The sequence below is a fragment of the Ornithorhynchus anatinus genome, chromosome 13, assembly GCF_004115215.2.
Source record: "Ornithorhynchus anatinus isolate Pmale09 chromosome 13, mOrnAna1.pri.v4, whole genome shotgun sequence".
NCBI classification, from domain to species: Eukaryota; Metazoa; Chordata; class Mammalia; order Monotremata; family Ornithorhynchidae; genus Ornithorhynchus; species Ornithorhynchus anatinus.
In genome coordinates, this window is record NC_041740.1 from 14,259,390 (window position 1) to 14,279,042 (window position 19,653).

The following is a 19,653-nucleotide window of genomic DNA, read 5'->3' on the forward strand; positions in this document are numbered from 1 at the left end:
GATTAATTGAAATCCACAGGCACAGTAACCCTAAAATTTCATTTTAGCTAATGGTTTCAACTTCCTCCCTTACTAAACTATATATCTGACTTTTTGAATAATAGTGAAATAAACAGATTCAAATGCCATTTATTTCTCTAGACCACCTTATGCTGGACTTGTTAATGAGGCAGAGAAATAACCAAAGAGTAGGCAACTAGAGGGGAAAAAGGGAGAAACAAAAGGGCAAGATCATTAGCCCTTGAATATCCCAGAACTGACTAGTGTTTCTTAGCTACAAAATCATTTTAGGTGACCATTGTATTTTACCTTTATCAGTAAGACTGAGAAACATACATTTCACTGGTAAGGTAGTAGTAAAACACATTGTTCTGCCAAATGGGAAACAAATGGGAGATAGATGTTTAGGATGTCTCAATTTGCAGGCCAAATGGGAGAAGTTTAGAATCTCTCCATTTTCAGGCTAGTTGAGACCAGCTACAGTTCATTGCACAGGGAGATTGCTTCATCTTGGTAAACGGGAATATTGGAGGAAGCCGGGAGGGTGAGTTAGTTACCAGTATATATTACCTAGCAATTTAATCCAACTAGAGAAGGATTGGTCTGTGTCAGTCATGCAAAGAAAGAAAGCACAGTAAGATGGATAGCTGACACTTGCATTCCAGTAGTAGGAGGAGGAAGAGGAGGAGGAGGAGGAGGAGTAAGATTTATTAAATTCCCATTGGATGCAAAGACTCTGGCCTGGAACTTCTTCCTCCTTCATATACAACAGTCTATCACACTCCCCACCTTCAAAGGCTTATTAAAATCACAAGTCCTCATAGAGGCCTTCCCCAATGAACCCCTCATTTCCCTTACTCCCTCTCCCTTCTGCATCACCTGTGCACTTGCATCTGTACCCTTTGAACACTTAAAATTCACCCCACCTTCAGCCCCACAGGATTTATGTACATATCCATAATTTATTTTAATGTATCTCTCCCTCTCTAGACTGTAAGCAGGGAGGACTGTCTACCAACTCTGTTGTAGATTACTCTCCCAATTGGGTAGAACAGTCATCTGTACACAATAAGTGCCTGTTTACTTGTTTTGATGTCTGTCTCCCCCCTTCTAGAATGTAAGCCCATTGTGGGCAGGGATTGTCTCTCTTTATTGCTAAATTGTACTTTCCAAGCATTTAGTACAGTGCTCTGCACAGAGGTAGCGCTCAATAAATATGATCAAATGAATATGAGAAGCAGCGTCGCTTAGTGGAAAGAGCACGGGCTTGGGAGTCAGAGGTCATAGGTTCTAATCCCGGCTCCGCCACTTGTCAGCTGTGTGACCTTGGGCAAGTCACTTAACTTCTCTGTGCCTCAGTTACCTCATCTGTAAAATGGGGATGAAGACTGTGAACCCTAAGTGGGATAACCTGATTAGCCTTGTACCTACCACAGCACTTAGAACAGTGCTTGGCACATAGTAAGCGCTTAACAAATACCAACATTATTATTATAAATAAATACTATTGATTGATTTATTGCAGTGCACTGTCCTAAGCGCTTGGAAAGTATAAGACAAGTGGTACATTCCCTGTCCACAAGTAGCTTATGCTGTAATGGGGGAAACAGTCATAAAAGTATTTACAAACCAATTAATCAAATAAATAATTGACTTTACAGAAAAGAAAATTCAAGAAAGTAAAAACATAAATACCCAAGTATGTATACTAATGCAATACAAAGTGGTGTAAAAAAATCCAACTATATGAGTTAATATTCTTTATTGCTCTATTGAACTTCATTTAAGAAAAATGGGGTAATAACATTTCCTAAAATGTCTCCCCAGCCATCAAGGTAATGGTAATGGATTCTGGATCTGGACCTAGACCTGGATTCTAATCCCCGCTCCACCACTTGTCTGCTGTGTGACCTTGGGCAAGTCAATTAATTTCTGTGTGTCTCAGTTACCTCATCTGTAAAATGGGGATTAAGACTGGACTCCTGGTATCATTTCCTCTATGGATTTATAACCTACAGCTTCTAGAATTCCCATGCTTTTCTTCTTGGTATTTATCTACAGAGTTCCAGGACAAATAGTTGCCCAGAGATCGGTGATCCACAGAGCATGGTCCCTGGGCAGCTGAAGAATTTGGCTGGGATTCCAGCGCTCAGGATTTGTGCATCTTAGAGACAGGACAGGGAGCGGGCAGGGTGGTGGAGTCAAGAGGGAATGCTATCAGGGCAGTGGTTCAGCAGGAAAACCTGCCACTTTACCCTCACCACTCCAGAAAAATCCTGGAAAGCTGGAGCTCCCTCCACATGCCCTGGCTTCCACCACCTCTGTGCTAGAATGTTGCCACACAGTTCGTTGCACTCCAAGCAAGCAGGATTTGTCACGGAAAGCCCACCCAGAGCTACAGTGTGTACAAGTCAGACTCTCCCAGGCAAGCGATGATGTCCCAGAAAAGTCAGGGCATTCAACAGTCTGTAGAATTGGGATCTGGCAGCCAGAGCTTTTAGCTGAGAAGCTGCACGCCTCGGTGGAAAGAGCACGGGCCTGGGAGTTGGAGGACTTGGGCTCTAATCTTGGCTCTGCCACTTGTCTGCTCTGTGGCCTTGGGCAAATGACTTCACTTCTCTGTGCCTCAGTTGCCTCATCTGTAAAATGGAGATTAAAACTGTGAGCCCAGTGTGGGACACTGACTGTGTCCAACCTGATTATCCTGTTTCAACCCCAGTGCTTAGTACAGTCCCTGGCATGAAGTAAGCACTTAACAAATACCTTTAAAAAACAAACTGGATTTGCTTTGTGAATAAATGATTGGGTCATCAGACTTGCTGATGGAACTTGAGCTGAAGCGTAATGGGCTTATTGTTAGTAGTTGCATATAAATAGGTCTAACATAAAGTAAAATATTTGTTTTATTTAGAAAAGAAACATTGCGCAGTTTTCCCTTATATTCTGAAAAAAACTAAACAAAATCTGCACTGTCTTTCATTAATTGGGCCCACCTGTTTCTTTTTACTTTGCTTTTTCATTTTGTCAGTGCTGTTTTCAAACAAAATGATTGTGAGCATATGTATAGTTTCAGCAATAATATTTACATCTTCAGTCACAGATAATAAACGAAGGTTGTGCATTTAAGAGTAAGTATATTTATTAAACAGCTAACTGCCAAAAATAAACACTTGGAAGCACATTTGTTGTGCATAGGTTTAGGGGATTGGATAAGATTGAGAAACCAAGAGCTAGCAGAATGAGGCCATCCTCCTCTTGCACACTGTACCTCTCCATCCTTCTGCCTCAGGTCAGCTGCCTTGCCACCCGTCCCTCTCAAGGCTTCCAACGCACCTTTGTTAAGGATTTGGGTGCTCAATACATTTGATTGATTGCTTGAACTGGATATAAGGTACCAACCAATCAGCACATTTTGGTTCTTACTCCCAATTCCTTCCGTAGGCAGTTTTAAAAACGTTGACAAATCAGGATGCGTTCATTGGCACTGATACCTGTTCTGAAGGGTAGTACTGAAAACAGACATGTAGGGTGTGGGTGGTTGCCCATCCAGGACAAGTACCCCTGACAGCCTTGAACCTGCCTCTCTTGGGTCTGAGAGGTAGCTGTACCTCTCTCCTTTCCTTCATCCCATACCATCAGGCCACCCTACTCCCGTTCACTTCCTGCAGGACAGAAGAGCTCTCGAGGCTTCCAGAGCAGGAAACAAACAAACACTCAATCCGAGGCACTTATTCTGTTAAGCGCTTACTATGTGCCGGGCACTATTCTAAGCGCTGAGGTGGGTACAAGCTAAACAGGTTGGACACAGTCCCTGGCCCACATGGTCTTAATCCCCATTTTACAGAGGCGGTAACTGAAACCCAGAGAAAGTAAGTGACTCGCCCAAGATCACACAGACAACAAATGGCAGAGCTGGGATTAGAACACAGGTCCTTCTGATTTGCAGGTCCGTGCTCTGTCCACTAGATCACACTGCTTCTCTAATTGAGTGCTTTCTGAGGGCAGACCACTGTACTGAGTGGTTCGGAGAGGACATTACAAGCAGCAGTGGGCTGCCTTGTGTCTAGCCGCTGGCCTCATGTGCTCTTTTCCGTACGATTGACTTTCCTTATCTACCTTAGAACTAGATCTTGAAAGTTGGAGTTTTCAATTTATCGCGGTTGGATGTTTAAAAATATCAGTGGGCTTTAGTTTAATGCTTTCATTATTACAAGCCAGCTCTGGTCATATTTTAAATTAAGAAGTAGGATGTAATGTGATGCAAAACAATAGACCTTCTGAAAACTAATAGGACCAGTAATTATTGAAGAACTTTGATTGCTCTATTTAGAGTATAACTCTTGAAGAAAATTCTTAGAATTCAAATTAAGAAAGCTCAAATATGTCCCCTTTTTACACTCAGATTATGTAAATAGTAATATTGTGTTCCAGGACAGCTTTTCCCAATACTGTATGGTAATAATTGTCAGGAGCATTGATTGCCACAGGCTCTGCCTCAGGTCACTCCTTCCCACCTGGCCATTAGCTAAGCGAAGAAAGGAACAATCTGGCATAGGCTGGTCGATTTGACGGCATAAGACAAATTTAAATAAATCAGCTCCCAATAAATATTATTTCACTTGGAAAGTAGAGATGATTCACTTCTGCTAGGACATTTTCTTTCAGAGAAATCTTTCTCTGATGTAAGATTTTCTAAACAAGGTTAATGTGCATAGAAAATGGTGTGCATAGAAAATGGTGCGATGTAATATAGGATAGGTTTTATGGTGATGAAACCAAAGGCCCCCACAATAGGCTGAAACACTTAGGGACTCATTCATAGTGTCTCTGAAAAATGTAAACTAACTCTCCACTGACGGTGAACCTAGGACTGACACACCCAGGAGTGCAGCTCTGAGTCTTCTGACCAAACCACCAGTTTTCAGATCATTTAATAATTGAACAGTAATCGTCACTTCCCCCACCACTCTTCACTGATCATCTGCAATGAAGGCATTCTTCAGAGGTAGTCTCATCATTTTAATGACCATTAATGAGATCCATGGAGTAATGGACCATGGAATCCCAGAATGTCAAGAGATCCTCATAGGCAGGAAAGGATCCTGATGGGAAATTCTTTCGGTTCTCCGCACCATCTCTGGGAGATGGTCCAGGCATCAGCTTTCTCTTGACCCCATGCTCAATCCCATCAATCAGTCAAGTGAAGCAGCGAGGCCTAGTGGATAGAAGCATGGGCCTGGGAGTCAGAAGGACCTGAGTTCTAAATCCAGCTCCACCACCTCGTCTGCTGTGGGGATCTGGCAAGTCACAACTTCTCTGTGCCTCAATTTCCTCACCTGTAAAGTGGGGATTAAATACCCATTCTCCCCCCCTTTGAGATTGTGAGCCCCAGGTGGGACAGGAACTGTGTCTCATCTGATTATTTCCTTGTGTTATCATGCTTAATGTTCACAGCCGCTGCCTCTGTTTTCTTTCTTGCCCTCCTTGTCCTCATTCCTTACAAAGCTTTACTCTTTTTTGGATTGCAGTGTGCCTGGCTGGTCTGTCCTCAGCAGGGTGACTCCCAGTTATCAGTTGGGATATCGGATCGTCTGAGCCCTTGTTTTACTTCATCTTTTAACACCTTTCCTCTACCCTCCTCCTTTTGGTTTTTCCAATTTCAGCTCACTATTTAGTTGGTGTTTGTCTTGTTGTGGCTCATAAATTAGGTGTTACTGTTTGTGTCTTGGCTAGAAACAAGTCCTATACCCATAGAATCACATGCATATATTTACCCAACTGAATATTAGTGAGTTTGTCCATAGGGCTCTTGTTTACACCCTCATCTATCTTTCAGCGTGTTTCTCATTTATCACTACTTCTCAACTCCCATCTTTCTTAGTGCTTAACACTCTCCAATTTTCATGCTATTGCTCACTTTGGCCAATCAGGTGTTATCTCACATGATACCCAGTATACTATAGCACCATTTAATTCATTCATATTTAACCTTTTACCCTTCTTAATTGTTTGTCATGTGGGCTTTCTTGTCTCTCTCAACACTTTTTTTTTGATTGCTATACCTTTTTAGATGTCATTCATTTATCTCATTTGACATTTGATTTATTTTTATTATCAAGTGCTATGATTCTCGTGAAAGGTGTTATGAATGAATCCGTACAGCAGACCTTTAGTAATTCACACCAATGACTGGAAGATCTATTGTAAAAGGATAAATGTTGTGAGTTAGTAAGCCTCCAAATAAATACCACTTTTTTTAAAAAGGCACTTTATCAAGGTAAATATATTGGAAAGTACCTTAAAAAGCAAACTGTTATTTGAACTATTGCGGCAAAAGAACATGCCATGCTCAATAAATACTTGAAAACTATCTGACTTTGGCCTAAAAATACTTCAAATTCCTCCTTGGTTTATTTGCCAATTAGATACAGCAATCATGCCAAAAGTGAAAGGGCTCTTTTGAAATTAGTCAAAATACAATTTCAAGCAATGGAAGGCTGAAAGTTTGCTCAATTAGGACGCCAGTGAAACTCTAATTTGAGGCAGGCGATAAATATTAAAATGAGATGCCAATAAAAATCTTTTTTCCTGATCAGTTCTGACAAAGGAGTTATAAATTCTACCACAGGAACTATTTTAAACTCCTCAGATGTTTTTATTGTACTCATGCCTGTCCTCAACTATCCGCAGCCGATAGGAAAAAAGGACTAACTCTATCTCTTGCACAATATCTTCTTTTAAATGTGTCTATTGAATAAAACAATCAGAAACATTAAAGATTCTTTCATAGTACAGGCTAGTCAATTACTAATTCAATTTCTAAAATTAGAACTCTTTTTCTAGATCCAGGCCACGTTTGCACTGAAAAGTTACCATCTCCCAATTCATGCTGTTTCTAACAGTTGAATTTTCCTCTTAATGGGAACCTTGTTGATAATTTAAAATGAGGCTTACTGCTGGGCTGGTTGAAGGCCTTAGTTTTAACTCAGGGCATTAAGGCATCCCAATGTCTTAAAAATGAAGCCATGTCTAGAGATTCGGGAGAAAGCAGGGAGAGGTGGTCCCTCTCTTTTTTTTCATCATATTTACTAAGCACTTACTATGTGATAGGCACTGTAGTAAGTGCTGAGGTAGGTACAAGATGGGACACTGTTCATGTCCCATATGGGACTCACAGTCTTAATCCCCATTTTACAGACGAGGTAACAGACACAGAAAAATTAAGTGACTTAAGCTAAGAACCCAGGTCCTCTGACTCCCAGGCCCATGCTCTTTCAGCTAGGCCATGCCGCTTCACTGGGGCAGTTAACCAGTAAATTCATACAAACAGCAAATTTAGATAACCTAAGATAATGTTTGGTTCATGATCGTAATTGGTCACTAGGTATACCATGAGGTTTGGTTTTTTTTACATGATGGTTTGTCTTCAGAAATCATTTTTAAGCACTCATTTGCATCTGGCATAGCAGCATGGCATAGTGGATAGCGCACAGGCCAGGAAGTCAGAAGGTCCTGGGTTCTTATCCTAACTTTGCCACATGTTTGCTGTGTGACCTTGGACAAGTCACTTCACTTCTCTGTGCCTCAGTTACCTCATCTTTAAAATGGGAATTGAAACTGTGAGCCCCTTGTGGGCCAGAGACTGTGTTCAACTCTATTTGCTTGTATCCACCCCAGTGCTTAGGACAGTGCTTGGCATGTAATAAGCGCTTAACAAATACCACAATTACTATATGGCATTGTACTGAGTGCTATCCTGAACAAGTTAAATTGATACTGAACCTGCCCTTTTGGAGGGTACAATGTAAAGCAGATGTCAGTAGAGGTGACTCATATAACATGACCCCTCATTTGGTAAAAACCAGAAGTTTGAGTTCTAGCTGATGTAAAATTGTATTACAAAGTAGATAAATGATGGCTATAGAGATTTTTTTATAGTGGTGTTCATCTTCTATTTTAAACCAATCCTGGGCAAGACAATTCTCTCATATTTAGAGGGGCATATACATTCAGGAAAGGGAGTTGAGAGCAAAGTTGTTATGAACCAGAATGTGGTATACATTCTGTGCATGGCAGGGCACTGATGATACATTTTACCTAAAACTGTTGGTGGGCCTCAAGAGGTCAATGTGTGATGGAACCTCACCCAAGTCTGTACACTCAAAACTGATGTGGTTTTGCTGTTATTGGCTTTACTTTGCCATCCACTTGAAGTTTTTTCTTTTAAAAAAGTAGTATTTGTTAAGCATTTACTATTTATCAAGCACTGTTCTAAACCCTGGGGTAGATACAAGTTAATCAGGTCAGACACTTGGGCCTCTCAGTCTAAGTAGGAGAAGAAACAGGGATTGAATCAGGAGACTCAGTTCAGGAGACTGAGGCACAGAGAAGTTAAGTGACTTGCCCAAGGTCATCCAGCAGCCAAGTGTCAGAGCTGGAATTTAAACCCAAGTTCTCTGACTCCCAGACCGGTGCGTTTTCTAATAAGCCATACTGCTTATGCTCAAAAGGAGCCATTCCTTTCACAATGAGGCGGTTCTATCTATTGCAGTTGCCTCTCAATATTCTGATTTATTGCAATGTTGTTGGACAGTATGCTTTCTTGCATTTTTAAAGCATTGCTTCTAACTTATCCCACTTTGCTCACTAGGCAGCAGCTGTTTGGGCATTCTACTGCCATTCATTCTGTGTCTGCGTTCCTCCCACCGATGCTGAGTTGAAGTGAGCATAACTTCAAAACTAGTAAGTAGACCGACATTTTCCACTAGCTCTCTTTGTTTGTGATCCTTGATACTGACTCTGGCAATAGGTGGTTCTGATGGAACTGCTCAAGAATTTGACTGTAAGGGATGTAGTGGGTCCATATTCTATGTAATATAAAAATTAGGTCAGTGCTACAGTTTTAATAGACTCTCAAGCTGGTCAGAGATGATGTCACTCGGCACCACATCCTGTGTGTCAGTCCCCCAGAAGACACACTGGCCTTCTAGATTCAGTTTTCTTCTTCGACTATCAGAGCCTTGCAGAGCAATGGGCTCCTCAGATAACAGAGTTCTAGGATAACATTCTATTTTGTACTGCTGATGAATGGGGTGCCGAAACACTTTTATTCCAAGTACTGCTTCAGAACTGAATTTCTACTTGAGACCCAAGCTCCCTTTTGCTGCAGACTGGTCATTTCTGCACAGTCACCCTACTGGCGGGTGACTCCACAGAACCCCCATGCGTCATACCAGGTGTAATGATGTCTGACTCATTAGCTAACTAACGTGATTCAGAGAACTACTTTTGTTACAATTCTCTGACCTAGAGCTAAAAAACGATGGATTGACCTAGTACTGAAAGGGGATTTTTTTTTTTCCTGTGACCTCCTGTAGGAGTCTTAAATGACCTGGGATTTTTCTGATTGACAACTGCTGCCCTGGGGCAACAGAACCCTGAACTTTTTCCTTCCTCCCCTCCCCACCTCCCATCTTCCTTCTGATGGACAATGTTTAACCAAACTTCCCCTTGTCCAAACCCTGAGTGGATGACAAGCATCTCTGTCTGGAATCAGACTCATACATTCAGAGACCAACTCACCACCACCCATTTAGCCTGAGGAGATTGCCTCAGGCAAAGAAAGGTGGCAGGAGGGAAATCTTGAATGCTCTTTGCCAGAGTAATAGTGGACAAGCTAATATCAGAGCTCTCTGGGTAGACTTGAAGGCGGGACTTGTGGTTCATGGCTCCAAAAATGTTACTTCTCTCTTCACCGCCCATTTCCCAGATTGGAATTTACCATTTAGTTTATCCCATGCCAATTCAGGCCCAATTCAGAATTTTCTAGAGAAATGTTATCGTCCCAAAATGTCATTGCACTGTCCAGTCATGCCGATTGTCTGCTGCAAAATGAACAGGCTTCTGTCCAGGAAAATAAAGCTGGATTTTTATCTGCTGCTTCAGAAAATACGGAAGATTTCGTAGTCATCGAAACCCCTCCCTGTTTAGAGTGGCTGTTTCCCCCACCCCCAGCCGTTCTGGAATGCTGGATTAGAAGTTCTCCAGAGGTCATGACTCACCCAATTAAATGGGTTATTTAAATTTAGCATGTTTCCCTTCTGCCCTGAATGAAACCAGAAGGAACATTTCTTCTCTTTCCTGTTGATGGTAACAGAGGGAAATCTTTTTTTTTTTCACTCAAATGCAGTACAAAAGTTAGTTAAGTCATTTTGGTTAGTCCTGGGTGTGAAGGAATCCCTTTTGTAAATAGCCCAGAGGTAGAATCTCATGAAAAAATACGAGCTGGGTTTTGCATTAGCAGCATGGCCTAGTGGAAAGAGCATGGGCCTGGGAGTCAGACCTGGGTTCTAATCCCAGCTGTTTCAATTGCTCTGTCAATTGCTTGCTTTGTGACCTTGGGCCAGTCACTTAACTTCTCTGTGCCTCTGTTTCCTCAACTGTAAAATGGGTTTCAATAACTGTTCTCCCTCCTACTTAAGACTGTGAGCCCCATGTGGGACAAGGACTGTGACTGACCTAAGTGACTTGTACCTAGCCCAGCACTTAGAACAATGTTAGACACAAGTAAGTGCTCAACAAGTACCATAAAACAAACAAATATCTCAACATTATTTGTGCTGAGGGAGCTTATGGGAAAATGAATGCAAAGACAGCTTATAAAGTTAAAATGCTCCTGGCTGAAAACGTGCTCTAAAAAGGAAATAAATATTCCAAACAAGCAAATAACACCATTCACTTGTAATCTCCTTTTCTGTTGTATTTAGGTCTGTCTGTATGCCCATCCAAGTGCCTTTAGCCTGAGCATTCTGATCAGGACCAATCCGAGCTGTAGGCTTAGGCAGTGCTTCCACAGACCAGAATCAAGTATTTCTGATCCTTCGTGGGGCTGATGCTTCATCTGCTGCTTCTGAAAATTACTGAACCCATTCTGCTGGTGGATGGGCTGGGTCAGAAGATCGTTGTAAAGAATATTTTCGGTAAGCGATAATGATTTTAAAGAATATTTTCGATAAGCAGTAATGACATTTACATCTTGTTTTCTCTCAACATATAAAAGTCAACTACATTACAACCAGAAATCTTTATGTCTAAGTGATAGGTGTATATGAATCTATATTTATTGTACTGGTACATATAAGTGAGCTTAATTCTCCTAAGCCCCTCTCAGGGTCACACCTGGAGAATTTCCAGTATTCTTCCAGTCTCGGCCACGGGAGGGAGAGTCAAGCAGAGGTCTACCCATTCCAATCCTAGCTTGGGCAGTGACTAGCGAGTGGAAGACAACCTGCTACAAGTCAAAACTCACCCATCCTGGGAAGCAGCGGCATGGGAGAGTCGAGAGCAGAGACTCGAGTTTACTGTGCAAAAGGCGGCAATAGTAAACCACCTCCATGTTTTTACCAAGAAAACTCTATGGATTCAATACCAGAACAACTGCAGATGGAGAGTGGGGTGTTCTGAGAGAGATGTGTCCATGGTGTCGCTATGGATCGGAAACGACTCAACGGCATAAGACAAGAATTCTTTTGATTAACTGACCTGATTAACCTGTATCTACCCCAGCACTTAGAAGAGTATTCAACATACTGAATACACTTAATGAATACCACAAGTGTAATTATTATTATCACCCCCAAAAGACATGGTTTCTGTTTTTCCCAATGTAAATGTTTCAAGTAATAGTAATCATTCATATTTGTGGTTGTGTTCTAGGTGCCAGGGTTCTTACCTAGTGACAGGGGATTCAAATATTAAAAATATTAAAATATTTGCAAATAGAGTAAATGTAGTAAATAATTGAATGTGCATTTGAAATGTATATACAAAAGTGCTGAGGCTAGGTATAAGTATGTAAATGCTAGAGATGGTTGGTGAGTTTATACAACTTGGGTGCTGGGAACTAATTATGGAAGGCTTATTGGAGGAGGTGGGTTTTTCTGGGGGCTTTGATCAATCAATCATTTATTGAGCACTTATTGTGTACAGAGCACTGTAGTAAGTGCTTGGGAGAGTGTGGTAGAACAGATTGGTAAACACAGTCTTTGCCCACAGGAGCCGGGCGGCAAAACAGCATTAGTGAGAGGATGATAGTAAGAACTAGGTACAGTTAGAAAGTTATCTTGGTTGGAATGAAGAGAGCAAGCGGTGGAGTGACAGGTGAAGAGAGCTGATATGTAAGATGGGGTGAGTTGGTAGAAACCTCTCCAAAGATAGGTGGTGATGTGACCTGGATAAAACCTCACCTTTTTGAATCCAATCCCAACACCTGCTGTTCAAGTAAGCATCTGTTCTTCATTACTCTCTTTATGTTCCTTTTATTTGAATAATCTGGATTTGTTAAGAAATTAGGAAACAGATAAACAATATGTTATTTTCTTTCATGTAAATCAAACTGAAAAGCCCCAGAGATCCATTTCCCTTCAGGGAGTCTCTTCTTGTTAGTGTTCAGCCAGTTGACTCAGAATTTTTAGGTCTGTTGCTTCCAGCTGTAGTTTTTTCTTCATTTTTTTTCCCTGTATTTATTTTTCTTTCAGATTTTCCTTTTGGCTTCCAGAGCTTTCCTTGTACTATTTTTGTGATTTATAGGTTACACTGTCTAGGTCATTCTCTATGATCTGTCAGTATTATCAGCCTTTGTGGTTCAAGTTCACCATGAATTCCTCCCTCTGAAAAGTTCATGATGTTTCATGGGGAACTTTAAGTGTGTGATATTTAACATTATAATGATATAAACCAAAAAATAACCAGAGGAGCTGGGCTGAATGAGATAGAAGTGACTTTGGCACAGTTCCAATTCCAGACTAGTGTGATTCATATTCTAGTTTGCTTGTGGATTGTATTTTCTTCATAAAACTTTTGTAATTAACTGCTATGTCACTTGACCAGGTCCCGATCATCTCTAAACTGAATTGATACATGGTTTATTTCTGGGCTTTTTCCTTTTAAATTTATCAGGATTGCCCATTGTTTTGACTGCATCTTCTACTCCCTGTCTCCCAGTAAACCTCCATGTCAAAACTCAAAATTCTAACTTAGGGTTTCATAGGCCTACTTCAGTCCATCCCATGCTCCTCATTGCTACCAATTCCTTTTGTACTTATCCCACCCCTGCTTGCTCCCTTCCCTTTATTTTTCCTTATTTGGGTCATCTCTCTGCTACCTCCAGATACCTCTGAGGCTTCCTGAAACTCTCCCCACTCCACCAGCCGCCTTCATCCTTGTCGTCATCGGAATTCCCGCTCTAGGTCCATTAACTCCCAAGAAAGCCAGTCCACCTAGGTAAGAGAGGTATGCACTTTTTTCACCCTTGTTTCAAGAACACTTGAACATTGCAGTTCCTATTCATGTGCATTTAGCTACTTTAGTTATTTATCTAATGTCTTGTCTCTAAAAGATTATTTAGAATCAATTGGAAAGATGTTTAGGTGAAGTCCATTCCTGGTCATCTGTGCTGCTGGGAAACTGGGAAAGCAAGAGTAATTTAAATTCCCAAGAAATCCAAAACTCTTATTTTAACATATCGCCTTAGCCTTCTTTCCTTACCAGCCTTTTTCCCAAGTCCACTTACAAGAAGAAAAATGTATTAATTTGAATTCCATCTCGTTGTTTTTCCTTTGCCTATTCTCTGGTGTAGATGCCACTGGTCCTTAGAAGTAGACAGCCAAGCAGAGAAGAATAAGGAATCAAAACCCTGACTAATCCACAAATTAGAAGATGAGCCTCTAATAATTGAAAGTGGGTTATACATATGACTAGCCAAAATACCCAGTCTGTACCTAATGTCCCTGCTCTAAATGTAGTTAAGATTATAAAGCCTCCAATACCATTGAATGCCTTGAAAAACAGCAATTGCTTTCTTTGATTACAAGTAATAATAGGGTCTGAATTTGTAAACAACATGTAAAACGTGAGTCAGAGAGACTTGCATTTTAACAATTGTTTAGAAGCATTTTATTCTGCTAAGTGGGTCAGGATCAGGAATATTTTCTTAGAAAGCATGACCCTGGAGAAAAATTAGTCATATTGCATTTGTTTTCAATTGCACCTTCAATCTTCAGTCAACTTTCTAAATGGAAAAATTAATGCAGTTATTTCAACTTTAGTTGGGTTTTCTTATTTAACTCTATAAAACATGAGTCAACAGGAGCTAGTAATGTAATATACTCACTTCTGCCCTACATAACTCATATTTTCACAATATCTGTTCTTTAGAATGCTTTTAGGGAATTGGAGAACATTCTTCTGACAATGCATGATTTAGGTTATCATCTGAGGCCTTGTTGGAATAAATGGCTTGTGTGCAGTATTGGACACGGTGGGTACTACAGTGTCAGCTTTCCTACACACACACACCTTATAGGAGACTGAGCGCAGCAGTCTAGCTGTGATTTATAAATAAACAATACTTCTAAGAAAATCCATATCAAAAGGACAAAACCCAAAGATAAAAATGATGTTCAGGGTATTGAAAATCCTTTTACGTTACCTATTATTGCTTGCTGACTATCCAGACTGTGGATTAGCCAGGTCCCTTCATTTTTGAACTCTTTTCTCAGCTACGCAATTGTCCATAGCGCCGCTACCCAGTAGGCAGGAGAAGAGGACAGGGAGAAATTCGAGTGAGCCCATATTACTATTTATTAGCAGCTTTGGTAGTGTTTTATGGCTAAAAAAGTTAAAACTATTTGCTAAAATTAGGCTCTTGGATAATCTGTGGATTTCATTGATCTCAGCTACACCTGTACTCAGAGTAACCCAGAGTTAACTGTTAAGGAGAGTGAGTTTAGGTTGTTTGGGGAACATTCTGTTCTCTTGCAGACTTCAGGCCAGGTGCCAGCCTCACTTCAAAGCAAACATATATCCTCACCTAAAACGTAAAGCCAACCCCCTGGCCAAAGCACTAGGCTTTAACACTAAGTTATTTTCTCTACTCAAAACTTGCTCTACCCACATATTCCCTTTTCAGGCCAGAAGTCTACCTACACCTTCCTTTTTCACTGTAATAACCACTGCATCTGACAACCAGCTGAGGCAAACTTGAATATTTGAAAATTTAACATTGGGCTCAGAATTCTGTGAAGATAAGTTTGCACTAAGGAAATGAATCTTCCTACTTTTTGTCTCTCAGGGTGAAGAAAAACTTATGTGTTTGGACATCTATGAGTAATTCAAATCATATAAACATAATTGGAAACAAAAATAACAAAATCCTCACCAATTCAAACAAAACAAAGGCCAAGCTGCTCCCATTTTCTCCAAAGATGGAGAATCCATTTTGACTGGAATATCCAGTGTCATAATAGCTCCCTCCAGTGTCCTGAAGATAGTCATGTAATTTACTTTTAGCCATATCACATGTTGAAGAGAGCAAGGGAGAAGGGGGGTGGGGTAAGGGGAGGCAGGAGGGAGGGAAATCCCCAACCCAGTCTCCTTTTCATAATGGCACAGCTGTCCTTACTTTGCAACTACCCTGAAAACCGCCAGGCCCTATTGGAGCCCGTACTCAAGGGAGACGAGGACTGAATTTTGAATGCTCCCAGGAATTACAGAAATGGCTAATTGTGAAATGGTGGGTTTTGGGTGGGGTTTTTTTTTTCAAATTTAGCTTCTGAAATGTCAAATTGTTCTGTTTGGGTGTGTCTGCCCATATCTTATAAAGTGACAAATTTTTTCCCCACTTTTGAAAACTATTTCAACCTGCCAGTTCTTTAAATAGTGGCAGCAGCCAAATCTTGCATAAGATTATGAATTATGCATGAGAGGAGGCTAAACTCTAAATTCCCCAGTGCAGCACGAGATTTAAAAAACTCAGTCTAGAGGATGAATAGGGAGGGATTTAGCGCTTAATGCAATTATTCATAGAAACAAAACATACCTGAAAGTTATACAAAAAGAATGCACAGAAGAATGGACACATTTAACCAAACTCAGGCCTGGTCTACCTGCAGTCAAAAGGCAGTTTGGAAAAAATAAATTCTAGTTAATATTGTCCAAATTCTCTAACTTTCTTCCAATCTCCTTTTCATGAGGGGGACCCTCTTACTGCAGTATCTGAATTATCTGTAATTACTATTGCTTATCAGGGAAGTAGCCCACAGCTTGTTCTGTTGTTTTTCTTTATTCTTCATATTTTTAGGTGACTCTTGTAGTCTTATTCTAGTTCTCATAAGTATTCATTTTTTAATTGGTTTTCTCTCTCTATCTCTTCAAGTCTTTCACTAAGTATCAAAACCTCCTAAATCCCTATCTGTAAATTCACTGCCCCCGGGTAATTCTTCAGCTGAGAGCACTTTTTTTTTAATCTTGCCCACCCTCTCTTCTTCCCTTTCCCCTAGCTAATAACTTTCACCTGTTGTTGCTGCTTGCCAAAGCATTTCAGGCATTAAAGCAGATTGCAGGCAGTGGCTTAACTTGCTGAATTCAGAAAATAGAGAGTAAATGGTAGCTCTAATGAAGCAGACTGAGGGACACTCATTCATAGTTCTACATGCAGCTTTCCTTTGGCAGCTGTTCCAGTGAAGCTGCCCACTTAAGGTGAGTCCTTATTTTTCCACCTTTCAAACGTATGGTTCTAAGAATAAGGCCTAGGCTGGGGCTTCCATCTTCCTGCTCCTGTAGCCCTGAGAAGCATTTTCTTATTGGCACAGGGGAATTGTTTTGAACTGTGTTTTGAAGATTCAGTCTCCATGACTGCAGTGAGGTTGGAGGTGAAGGCTGGGACCTCCTTTCCAGTGAAAACTGAAAGAATCATACTACAGGGCAAATCAAAATGAGATTTTTCAAAGGCATTAACGTAGTGCTATTTATATCAAGAATTACAGATCTAATTATGCCCCTTGGGTGGGGCTGAAATGGAAAAGAATAAGGTATGTTCTCAGTAGATGATGGTAATACTCATGGTATTTGTTATGTGCTTACTATATGCCAGGCACTGTACTAGGTGCTGGGGTGAATACAAGTAAATCAGCTTGGACATAGTCCCCGCCCTGTGTGGAGCTCACAGTCTTTATCCCCATTTTACAGATAAGGTAACAGGCCCAGAGAAGTAAAGTGACTTGCCCAAGGTCACACAGCAGATAAGTGGCAGAGCTGCGGTTAGAACCCGTGACCTCCTGACTCCCAGGACGGTGCTCTATCTACTACTCCGTGCTGCTTCTCATAGGTTATTTTCACTTTTTTCCTCACGGAGGTAGGGACACAAGAAAAAAATCAAGTGGGAACCTGGAAAAATGATTTTCTAAAAATACCACTAATTTTTATTTTTTTAGTTATATAAACTTTTTTCCCTGTAATTTCAAGATAGAGAAGTAACTCAAGCCTTTTCCCTTGCATGACCTTAAGATAGTCATTACTTTTACATTTTAGCAAAGAACTAAACAGTATTCTTTTCTTTTTCTCTAGTCTGTGTTTTTCTACTATGGACACCATTTTGTTGTTTTCTGTAGCATCCACAGTTTATGCAGTTGTCATAGCTTGCTCAAAATCAAGTCACCATAAGTTATTCCTTGCAATGCATATATAGCATGAATGTCTAGAGTATTTGAGGAAAGGAGAAGCTGCAGGGTAACAATGATACTACAGTTGGGATTTATGCAAGGCCTGGTGCCCTCTTGAGAAAAGAAAGGCAGATGGCTTTTCCAAATTATTTATAAAGGTTCCCCTTAGGGAAAGTTACCTTTATGATAGCAAGAACATTTTCCCATCTAGTCATACAAAGTTCAGTCCCTAGAAGCTCTTATTTCTTGAAATATTTCCATTTTATGGGTTAGTGCTGTTGTGAGTTTTGACCAACTTCCAGGATTCCTTGAATTACAGCTAAACTTCTAGATCTGCAGATTTCAGTTTGACAAGACTAACTTCCCTGTTCTGCCGTGAGGTAGTGGTGGAAAACTTGGCAAAGCAGGGGACTGTACATTTCACCTCTGTGACAATCTTCTGAAACGGAAATAAGTAGACTAAAGGTAGAGAGGAGGCATGAGACCTCCAAACTATGGAAAAAAAAATCCTGAAAATGTGGGAATTAAATGGAAAAATTACACTGAATTATAGTTTTAGAAAGACAAAATGAGGAAGAATTGCAGAGCAGCATGCTTTAATGGAAAGAGCACAAAACTGAGAGTCAGAAGACCCAGATTCTAATCTTGGCTCTGCCTTTGTGTTCTGTGGGACCCTGGGCAAATCACTTAACTACTCTGTGCCTCAGTTTCCATATCTGTAAAGTTGGGATCAAATACCTGTTGTCCCCTTCCCGGGGCTCATCTGATTTTATTATATGTCCCTCAGCACTTAGCACAATGCTTGACACCTACTAAGCTCTTAAACAGATACCATTCCTATTGATAATAAGGTTGTTCTAGAAACAGGAGATCACTGATACATTTCTAGTTATGAGAGCACTGTAAGAGATGGGAAGCAAAATAGCCTCGTGGACAGAACAGGGGCATGGGAATCGGAAGGACCTGGGTTTTAAACCTGACTCTGCCACTTGTCAGCTGTGTGACCTTGGGCAAGCTACTGAACTTCTCTGTGCCTAACTACCTCATCTGCAAAATGGGAATTAAGTCTGTGAGCCTCATGTGAGACACGGGCTGCATCCAAACTGATTAGCTTGTATCTACCCCTGTGTTTAGATCAGGGCCTGTCAGATAGCAAGCACTTAGCAAATACCAAAAAAAAAAAAAAAAAGATCAATTCAGACAGGAAATATGCAGTAGAAAACTTTCATTGGTTAGTTGGCTCTCCTAGTTGCTCCCCTCATTTCTCTTTTATCCCCCCCCATCCTCCACAATTCACTGCCTCAGCATTGTTTTCATACTTGGATGTTAGAGAGAAATGCCTATGTCTGAGAATGAAATATAGCTATATGAAAATCAGTCATTGGAAGAGTTGACTCCCCTAGCTTGTCCAGCAACTTCTCTTCTTTCTAAGTCTCCTTTAAGAATAGCATCTGTGAAACCAGAGGCTGAAAAGGTTTTCATTCCAGTTCTTTTAAAGGAAGATCTTCATCTATAATTGGTTCCAATGGAAAGCCAGTGAGGTTTAGCGATCTACTCATCTGGCAAAGTGTGGCCTAAATTGTAGTGCTGCTCAGGGCTCCAAAACTGGGATTAGAGGCCCTCACTTCAAAGAGTACAGCTAGTGATGTGATGTTGACAGGCTTAGGGTCAAATTGTGTTTCACGGGCTCAGTACTAGCCAGAAAGAATAATGGAATAAAGAATGTTCTCCAAATTGGAAGATGACCTCGAGAAAGAAGAGCTGGTTAGTTAGCACCTTGGAGCAAGGACTCATGCAGACAAAAGCATCCTTTATCCCCAGGGGTTTAGCACTGTTGGAGCGATGCCATTAACTGCCAGCTTAGCCCAACCACTTTCCTCCTGTTTCCCAGCCAAGCTCGAATCTGCATTTTCACTCTTCCCGACTAAATGCATGCTTGTGTCTCATATGGAGCCCCGCTCCCATGAAAAATGGGTCCCGAGTCCATCCCCATGTATCTCTTCAAAGGTCCCCCTAAAATACCACTTCCTCCCAGAAACCTTTCTTGATTAATTCAAAACACTACCCTCAGCACTTACATATTTTATTTTCACTTCTATGCTGTGAAGGTATGTGCATATGTATTCTTTTATTTAGCTAGTTAATCTTGATACAT

The 19,653-nt window shown here is 40.8% G+C and overlaps 1 protein-coding gene and 1 non-coding gene across 5 annotated transcripts in view; both read left to right on the forward strand.

The window, feature by feature from the left end:
- The window catches only part of ZNF438 (zinc finger protein 438), a 214,633-nt gene that overhangs the window by 12,422 nt on the left and 182,558 nt on the right, over nucleotides 1-19,653 (forward strand). For 3 of the 4 annotated variants that reach the window (XM_029077559.1, XM_029077563.1, XM_029077562.1), the window contains exons 2-4: nucleotides 8,651-8,742; nucleotides 10,767-10,979; nucleotides 13,169-13,281. The gene's annotated coding sequence lies outside the window, so the exon portion shown is untranslated. Of the gene's footprint in view, nucleotides 1-8,650; nucleotides 8,743-10,766; nucleotides 10,980-13,168; nucleotides 13,291-19,653 lie in introns of all 4 variants that reach the window. The other variant, XM_029077560.1, reaches the window with a different exon arrangement.
- LOC114816308 lies at nucleotides 11,161-11,298 on the forward strand. Its single transcript, XR_003764072.1, has one exon. It is a non-coding gene; the product is annotated as a small nucleolar RNA SNORA7 (small nucleolar RNA).